The sequence below is a fragment of the Leptopilina heterotoma genome, unplaced genomic scaffold (assembly GCF_015476425.1).
Source record: "Leptopilina heterotoma isolate Lh14 unplaced genomic scaffold, ASM1547642v1 Lhet_218, whole genome shotgun sequence".
Taxonomy (NCBI): Eukaryota; Metazoa; Arthropoda; class Insecta; order Hymenoptera; family Figitidae; genus Leptopilina; species Leptopilina heterotoma.
In genome coordinates this window covers 45,177-56,149 of record NW_025110935.1, presented here as the reverse complement: position 1 = coordinate 56,149, position 10,973 = coordinate 45,177, and positions in this window count along the sequence as shown.

Below are 10,973 nucleotides of genomic sequence, written 5' to 3'. Positions count from 1 at the left end.
CGAAATAACGTATACATTTCTAGCGGTTATAAACATTTGTAATTTTATCCTATATAGTGGGGAAAACATTTAAATAGAGTTGGACAAGAATAATTTCAAATTCTCTGGGGTATAGTTCGTTCCAGAAATGCTCAGTCCTTAGAAATTCTCTCATGGGAAAATCATATAATTTTGATGCAGTTTCGTTAGTTTCAATAGTTTGTTCGTCTCCCGATATTTCATTTTAACTCACCAGTACTTTCTCTGAATTTATGCTTCTCTTTTTCTATATATATCTATATATATATTCTAACTTTTTTTTTCTTCCATATAGCTTCTGATTTCAATTTCAATTTAATTGGATGTTTGGTTGAATAAACATTTTTTTCTTTCACAAAAAGGTTTCCGTCTTTTTTTCTACCGCTTCTATTTTTCATATTCATTTGCTCTTTCTCTTGCAGATTCTCATAAAATTATTCTTGAAAATATTAATATTCAATATTGATTATCGTTCCTTTTAAGATAATTTTTTATATTTCCTCCATTGGCAGAAATTCATTTGAAACATGAGATCTTACTCTATATAAATATAGTGAATCTTTTAAAGATATTTGAGGTTTTTTGAATATAAAATTTGTAATTTGAATTGTTAGATTATTATATTTGTAACGCATTGTGAAATTTTACAAATTTTATAGACTTTAAAAATAGAAAAATAAATGTAAGGAATTAATTTGATTTTAAAGTTCAAGTTTGAATCTCGAATTTCTCGTGGTACTAAGGTGAAAGGGACATCTTAAAGATGGTAGTTGGCAGTAATATCATAGTCTCATTCCACCAATCACGTCTCCTAATGACATTGTTACGTCAAACTAATAGGCAGTCCTAACAGGCTTTCCAGGTAAAGGCTTCAAGGCAGTTCCCTCGCTGCCTTGTCTCTTTCCAACCTTGACTAGCTTTATATAACTTTAATTCAAAATTCAGTATTTTAGAAACAATCTATTATTACAATTAAATATTTTAAATAAGCCCTCAATTGCAAATTTCTCCTAATACTGTTCATTTTTATACCATAAATAAAATATTATTAAATATTATTAAATTATTATGGAAATGCTTATTATAATTAATTCGATAAAAACGTTTCACTGAAACGAAAATCCTGCGCGATAAAGAAAGTTTTAATATTAAGAAATTTAAATGTAGAGAAAGGCAGGCCTCGGATATTATGACTTTTTCGACTATTTTTAAAAAATGCGACTTTTTTCGACTTATTTTCAAAAAGTGCAACTTTTTCGACTTTTCTTCTAAGTTTTGACACAAAAACCACATTTTTTGAATAAAATGTAATTTATTTCGACTTTTATAGTATAAAAATTAAAACTATAGAAAATTCTTTGAAAGATTATTTTTGAATGATTTTTCTAATTAAATTTTTGAAATATACAATTAAAAAATTTTTCAATAATTGAAATTTTGTAAAATTTAACTGAAAATAATTGATTTTTTTAAGTATTTTATTACAATTTTCGAAAATCAACTTTTTAGGAGTTTTAATTGCAAATTTTGAAAATAGAATTGAATTCTCAAAAATGTCAATGAAAAATCTTGAAGTGTAAATTTATAAATATATGAAAATTAATGAAAATTAGCTTCTAAAAATGATATTAAAATATTTTTGAAAAAAGTAATACTTACAGAATTTTTTCCCTGTCATTTTTTAAAATTCAATTATTTTCAATAATTTCAATTACATATTTCCGAAAATTTGAATTTTACAAATACTTACAAAAAATAATAACATTAAAATTCTTTAGAATTATTTTTAACACTTTGGAGAAAACAATCATGTTTATCATTTTTTATTAAAATTTAACAAAAAATTATTTTCTTTTAAATTGTACGAAAATTCTTTAAAATGAATTATTTTCGTAAAATTACATTGCAATATTTTTAAAAAACTGAATCTTATAATTGTTTCATTATAACTTTTTAAAATTCTTTTTTATCAGATTTATTTTTGTTCGAAAATAATTATCTTCGAACAAAAAAAATTAAATTTTATTTAAATTTACTTTTTGGACTTTTTAAAATTTTGGAGAAATCATGTTCATATTTAAAATTAAAATTCTTCATAAAAATTTGATTATTTCTTTTTATATTTTTCAAAAATTCAATTATTGTTAAAAGATTTTACTAAATTTCAATTATTTGGAAATTTTTCTATTGCGGTATAAATTAAAAACCTATAAACTTTCAAAAATTAGATTTTAGGAATTTCTTTATTATAATTTTTTAAAAATCAGTTACTTTCAACATTTTTGGTTAAATATTTTTAGTAATTCATCTTAATAACTTTTATTAAAAAAGAGCCATAAACATTTACAGTTACAATAAGTATGAAAACTTGAATTTTTTTGTTTTTAAATAATTGGAAGAAAAGTTAAAAGTAGATTTAGAAATGAAGTTTAGTTAAAAATTGTAGAAAATAATTTAATATTTTAGAAGGGTTATAATTGTAATTTTAAGAAATTATTAAATTTCAGAAGGTTTTAATTTGAAAATTTTCTAATTTTATTTCCCATGGAAAGACAAATAATAATTATTTAAATATTTATTTATCAAAATTATTCAGGTTTTGAAAAATTGATTTTAGAAATCAGTGAAAGGGGAGAATCAGGAGAATAAAAAATAAAATTCTTGTGGTGAATGAAATAAATAAGCATATGAATTAAATAAACGACTTTTTCGACTTTTTTTTGTATTTTTAATCGACTAAAACGACTTTTTTTTTTTGCTTTTTAAAGTCGATCCGAGGCAGCTTTTTCTAAAAAAAAAAACTTTCTTTGAATTTTAATTCACTGTCAATGTAAATACAGACTTATAAAAACGAACATTATGAAAGTAATTTCCTTGTTTTACAAGTAACGAAGTAACTCAATGTAAAACGTGATATTGTGTGAAAAACAAGTGCTTCTAAGTTTCGAGATCCTAAATACTTATCTGCATGAAAGGAAGTAAATTACAGTAATTTTCAAGGAAATATAGTTAATAATAATCTTCTTCATTCATATAATAGTAAATCACTTCACAACTTTCTTTGGTGATGGAGATATTTTTGCTCCTTTAAAGACTTTCCCTACCAACGAGCATATATATATATATGTATATAATCAAAGTGAATCACATTTCAAATAAAACAAAAAGTGCGAAAAAGAGATGAGAGAAAAAAAAGAATGGGAGAAAGATAAGACCCAAGCTACACTTTATTTTTGCAGATGAGTTAAACATGACTTCTCGCACTTTATTTTAATTAGAGCATTTTATTCCATTTACATTCCTCGTTAATTGAATGTCGTGTTTTCTAGAGGTAAGAACGTTATTTATTAGCGATTCTATCAGGAGATGCGGATTTAGAGACAATCACGATTTACCGAGACAGGAATGCTTACAAAATAGCTTCACTGAATCTCTCGTAATACACCGCACCAACCCTCCCGAGAGAGAGAGAGAGGGAGAGAATAAAATTTCAATTAGTTACCCTTGAAAATTTTATTACTTTCCAAGCAAATCTCAATTATACTCGTAAATTCAGTTCAATATTGTTTTTACATTTTTTCTCCCTTTTTTCCACGAATACAGGGTTATCACAGGTCAGAGAAATCAAGAAATTCAGGGAAAAGTCAGGGAAAGTAGAATTTGTCAGGGAAATCAGGTAAAAGTCAGGGATTTTTATTGAAAGTATTGTAAAAAATTAAATGTTTCGAATTTATAAGAAAATTCTCAATTTTTTTGTCTTTTTGTTTGCCTCATAAACTATGAAATTAACACGAATTTTATTAATCTTTCAATTTTCATTTTTCAGGAATTTTAATAAAATTCATTGCAGAATTCAATTATTTTCATAAATAACAATATTCATCAGAAGAATTAAATTATTTTCAAAATTAAAAACAGTCTTCGCAGAAATTCAATTATTTCCAAAAAATTTTTTAAAATTGTCAACATTTCAATTATTTTTATAAATTAATAGCAAAATTTTGTTACAAAAATCAATTATTTTCAGGCATTTTAGTAAAATTCATTTGCAAAATTCAATTATTTTCAAAAATTATAATAAAATTCATGTCAAAATTTCAATTATTTTCATAAAATTTTCTTAATTCAATGATTTTTAATATTCTACTATTTGAATAAAATTTCTCAAAAGAATTCAATTATTAAACAAAAATTTTGATAAAATTCTACACAAACATTCAATTATTTTCCAAAAAAATATAAAATTTCATAGGAATTCAATGATTTAAAATAGAATTTGCATAAATTTTTTAGAAAAAATCAAATATTTTAAAATTTAGCATTAAATTCTTCGCAAAAATTCAATTATTAGCAACAAAAAATTTTTTTAATTGTTAACATTACAATTATCTTTATAAATGAATAGCAAAATTTTGATACAAAATTGAATTATTTTCAAGGATTTTAGTAAAATGCATTACAAGAACTCAATTATTTAAAAAAATTTTAATAAAATTCATTGCAAAATTTCAATTATTATTTTTGAAAATTTTTCCTAACTCAATAATTTGTATATCAATTATTTTAATGAAATTTCCAAAAAGAATTCAATTATTTAAAAACAATTTTGACAAAATTCTACACGAATATTCAATTATTTTCTAAAATAATGAAAGTTTTACAACAATTCAGTTATTAAAAATAAATCTACTATCAATAAAATTTCACAAAAAAATTTCAATTATTTAGACAAAATTTTAATAAAATTCTTTACAAAAAATCCAATTAATTTAATAGATAATATAATTTTCATAGGAATTCTATAATTTTTATTACAATTATCATAAAATTTTTTGAAAGAATGTAATTTTTTAACAAATTTTTTATAAAATTCTTTGCAATCATTCAATTATTTTCACAAATAATAAAATTCTTTACGAAAATTCAATTATTTAAAAACTGTTAATGAAATTAGTTTGTAAGAATTCAATTATTTTTAAAAATTTTATTAAAATTCTTGGAAAGAATTGAATTATTTTTTAAAATTTTGATAAAATTCTTTAGAGCAAGAGTTTAATTTCAACAAATAATCAACTATTTAATCAGTTATTAATTTTAACAAATAATCAACTATTTAATCAGTTATTTATTTTTGTATTTAAATAATTGACTTCTCGTATAGAACTTTCTAAAAAAAAATGATTTAATAATCAATTTTAAATAAAATTGTAGTTTAGAATTAAATATTAAAAACATTATAGCATGAATTTTTTGAAATAATTAAATAAAACATTTTTAAATAAAATTCACATAAATTTTTTTTAAAAAATTTAACTTTTTTAAACTTTTTTATTAAATTCTTCCCAATAATTCAATTATTTTCATAAATAATAAAACACATTGAAACACATTGAATTCTTTATAAGAATTCAATTTGAAGAAATATTTAATTATTTAATAAATTATTTATTGTTGCATTTAAATAATAATTTGATTTTGAAAAGATTTCAAATTAAAATTTTGAAATATCATTTTTTTTTAATAAACAAATTTTTTCGTTTTCTTATTGTTCAATTACAATTATGTATTATAAATCAGAGAAGAAGAAGAAAAATTTTCGATTTTTGCTAAGAGATTGTGAATAATTGAGGCAATTATTCATTCCCTTTAAACAAATGATAAACGCGATGCGTCAGCTTGGTCAGAAAAAGTTCATTTGATTTTTTTGCCTTCGACATGTTTTTTCAGGCAAGCTGAGGGTTCTTCCATTTAAGCCCTCTTTTTTAATATTTCTTAGAAGACAAAGTGCGGGTATTCAAATCCTCTTTTGCATAAAGTATATATATATAAAACTTTCGGGGATAAAAAAATTTTACAAAACTCCAATAATTCAAGGCACTTTGAAAATACGAGGGAACTTTTATTTATTATTAATATAATTATTATTAAATCATAATATTTTCGAATAATAATTTTTAAAGTTTAAAATTTCCAAATAAACAAAAGGAATATATTTGGAAATATAATAATAATTACTGAATAAAGTAATATAAAATAAAATGAAATCATGTTTGAAAATAATATTTTGAAAGGCGCATCTGAAAAATTGTCAAATTCCCGGGGATTAATATTGAGGAATGTGGTGAGTTTCTGGATTAAGAGAGGCATGAAATGAATTGCCAGAAGGAAGTTGAAATGAAGGTGTGGAGTATTTTTTTTTATTTTATTTTTTTGTTTTTTTGCTGACGATGTCTTTGGTCCGTCATTGCGAATGACCGGTTCAAAGCACTAAGGGATTCGTGCAGCATCCGTCTGGTCGAATGACGACCTCCAGCGATCCGGAAAATAAACCCCGTCAACGTCGCGTTCCAACTCCATCCTCAACGGTCAGGTTATGAACTCCCTCTGGTCATCCAAGTTCCAGAACTCCCGGCTAAGTTGAATTTACTCTCACTCATTCCCCAAAGGAGGAATCTTTCAGGTTACGAGCAAACTAAAGAAATGGCCTCCCACTTGAAATCCACCAATCGACTCTAATAACCCATTTTCATGCGTCTCGCATCAATATTCAGTTATGGTATATATATATATGTATATAAAATCTCCAATTCCCCTGAGAATAAAAAAATATTCCAGCAAAAAAAGGAGCTCTTTCAATTCAAATGAATTTCATTATTAGAGATTCGAAATTCGAAAGTAACTTAAAGTCTGGTTATATTCTTGAGAATATTTCTCCTTCCAGAGAATTTAAGTAGGTTTCGTAATCATCTACTAAACCCTACTATTTACCAATTTTTTTACGATTTGAGACTATTTGGATATTTGTTTTCAGATTTGAGACACTAAATCAGGGTTACTTTTTTTTGGAATTTACACTACCTTTAAATCCGCTAATAATTTAAAAAAAGAAATTATTCTCAAAAATTTTAATAAAATTCTTAAAAACACGTAAAAAAATATTAATTAATATTAAAATATTAATATTAAATATAACTATAATCCTAATAATAAATATTAATTAATATTAAATATTAATTTTTTTTTAAACAAATCAATTATTTTCCCAAATTTTAAGAACATTTTTAGCAAAAATTCAATTATTTTGGGGCCATTTAAGTATTACGTAAGCATATTTTTCAGGTTTTTAGCCCCCCCCCCCTCTCCCATCGTAAGATTTTTTATATATCCCTTTCACAAATAATGAAATTCTTCGCTGAAATTCAATTATTTTACATATCTATTATTTTAATAACATTTCATAAAAGAATTTAAATTATTTAAAACGACATTTTAACAAAAATCTTTTAAAAAAAACTCCAACTGTTTTCGTAAATAATAAAATTTTCTCAGAAATTCAACTATTTGTAATACAATTTTTCCAAAATTTTTGAAAGAAATTAATTATTTAACAAATTTTTTTATAAAATTCTCCGAATAAAATAATTTTGATAAAATTTGTGTATAAGAATTCATTTATTTTCAATACAATTGTACATAATTATTTTCTTTAAAAAAAATTAATTATTTTCAAAATGCTTCTGAAAAATTTAATTATTTACAGAAGTTTTAATAAAGTTCTTTGCAAGCATTTAATTTTTTTCACAAATAATAAAACTTTTAACAGCAATTCAATTATTTAAAAAATATTAATTATATTATTTGCAAGAATTTAAATATTTTGATAAATAGTAAAAATTCGCTAATACTTGATTTAAAGAAATTATCCTAAAAAACTTTAACAAAATTATTCGCAAGAATTCAATTATTTTCAAAAAAATAATTACTTTCTTGTTTTATAAAATTTTACAAAAGAATTTCAATTATTTAAAAAAAATATTTTAAAAAACTCTTTAAAAATTATTTAAAATGAAATTTTCATAAAATTTTTGAAAGAACATAATTATTTAAAAAAATTTTTTATACAATTTCCGAAAAAATTAATTATTTTTAATAATTTTGATAAAATTTGTTTATAGGCATTCATTAAGTTTCTCAATGAAATTGTAATTATTTTCCACAAAATAATTTAATTACTTTCAAAATTCTTCAAAAAAATTCAATTTTAATTTAAAAATGTTTTAATAAAATCCATTGCAAGCATGTAACTATTTTCCAAAATAATAAAATTCTTCACAGAAAGTTAATTATTTAAAAAATATTATTATGCGAGAATTCAATTATTTTCATAAATAATCAAATTCTTTGTAGATTTTCAGTTATTTTAAAATTTAAATATAATTTTAAAATTTGTATATCACAAAAAATTAATTATATATTACTTTTCAAAAGAATTGTTAAAGTTTTAAATAATTTTATTTAAAAATTTCAAAAAAATGATCGAGTTTTGATAGAATTACATTTGTAATTTTTAGGAAGAATTAAATTTCAATGATATTTCACAATTAAATTATTTAAAATATTAATTTGTGGAAAAACCAATATTTAAATTTTAAATATTTATATATATGTTAACAAAAATTATTCCAGTTTTAAATGTAATTTAATTTAGAAATTATGAAAAAACATTATTCTTTTGAAAAAATGTAAACTAACATATTTCGTAGTTTGGTAAATTCTCGTAAATAATTTTATAAGATTAAATTGAATTTGCAATTAATTGAAGATTTTCTCATTAAATTTAATTAAAATTAATTTTGTATTGTAAAGAATTTTATTTTTTTACTTTTAAAAAATATTTTTAAACATAATCGTATTTTTGACGATTTTGAATGAAGAATTTGGAAAATAATTGAACTTTAGAAAAATTTATAATTGAAATTATTAGCAGGATATGAAGAAAAGTAAATATTTTCGATGGATTTAATTAATAAATTTGTTTAAATTACCTCTATTCTTGAATAAAAAATAAATAAATAAACTTTTTAGAAGAAATTGATCTTGATAAAAAAAATCTACTAGAGAAATCAAATATTAGAAATTAAATATTTTTAGGAACAATATTTAGAAAATTACCTGCAATAGAAAAATTGTTTTTTAATATTTAATTTCTTTGGAAAAGAAAAGTTCTTTAGAAAATTCGTTTAAAAAAAACTACTTTTACTTTTCTGAGAATATAATTTAGTATATTGTTTTAAAAATTCAGTAAAAGTTTTTTATTTTTAGTGTAAAAAATATTAAAAATTCCAAGTTGAACAAAATGCTGCGACAAAATACTTAAATAAGACGTATTAGATTTGTCCCTTTGTCTCCTTTTTCATAATAAAAATCAGTTCAATCATCTTAATTGTTATTTTAATGAGACGCTCAACTTTGATGAGAATTTTATCGATGGCTCACGCACTACTATGTAATAGAATTTGATATATTTAATGACGAAAAAGGTAAAAAAAATTTCTCTTGATTATGGAATATATGAAATTTTTCGTCTAGGCATTTGTTTTGGGCGCACGTTATTTAACTACTGCCAATTCTGCTTTAAATGTGCTACAGGTGGCCGGTTTAAAACGCTTGATATATTCACATCATCCATGAAATATGAAATTCACCGGAGCCAAATAAAGGCAATTCAAAATTGGTTAATTGCAAAATATACCTCTTAAGTATACAATGAAAATTAGAATAGATTTTCGAAAGATAATCCATTTCTCTTAAATTCATTTAAAAACAACCACTTCTCATTTTTTATGAAAATGTAAAGAAAAAGTAAAAAAAAATTATCAAGATGATAAAAATATTCTAAAAATCCGATAATTACTTACTTCGCAAAAGTATTTTTATTATTTAACGAGAGAATCTTTATTACAAAATAAAAATATGTAAAATTTGTTTCGCGTAGGAAAAATTCCTTGTATTACAAGTTTTTATTTACCTGACAATATTTTTTTCTCTTATATAAGAAAATAAGAGAAGAATGCTCCATATTTTCCTTTTATCAAGATAAAAATATAATAAGAAAAATTTTTGTAAATACGCATTTTTAAGAATATTTTTCTTTATTATTATTTTCGAATAATGAAACAATAGTGATTTTATCGTTTATGACGAGTGAGAGAGAGAGAGAGAGAGACTCTAAAATGACTGATGCTCGAAGTCTTGGAACATTCCGAAACATTCCAGAAATAACCACCATGGCGAATCGTTCGCTTGCCTCAGGGTTTCGAGAAATCTGTTATGTAGCTAGATTTCAGTGGAATACGAATCAAAATTCTTGCTATATAGTACAGCATTATTAGACAGAAGTCCAATTAATTATTTGCAGTCTCTGACAAGTTTACTGTGGCTGGCACAATATGAAACACAGTAGTCGTTAATTAAAGACGACAACAATAAAGTTTATTTCTTAGATTTTATATTTCTTCTTGTGAAACTATTATTATTCTCATTACTCTATATTCCCTTGTGTATGGTATTCAATTGTACGTTTGGAGCAATTGTTTTGTCTTACCTAAGGTTTTAACAATTTAATTAATATAAAGACGTTAAACTGATTTCTTTGGCCTAATGTCTTAAGTCATTAAGCCAAACAAATTAAAAATAAATTTATAAAGCCAGCATTATTAATCTTATTTGTTTGGCCTAATGCCTTAAATCATTAGGTCAAACAAATAAGTTTAAGATATATGGATCTATAAATTTCTTTTATATTTAACAATTTAATTAATTTATCATTATCTTAAAGATAAAAGCGCCTTTAAAGTTTAAAGATTAAATTCAGGGTTGCCACGCAACCTGGAAACCTGTAAAACCTGGAAATATCAGGGAATTTTATAAACCTTGAAAAAACTTGGAAAAGTCGGAATTTTGATTGGAATCCTGGAAAATTATTGTTTTCTAAAGTTATTGTGCTTATTCTTGAAATCTAATTTTTCTTTAATTCAATTTATTTCTTAATTCAAACTTCTTAATTCAATTTCAAAAGAGTTGCCTTTACAATTAATAAATAATCAAATTTTTTACAGAGATTCAATTATTTTCATAAAAAATAAAAAAATTTATAGATTTACAATTATTTCCAT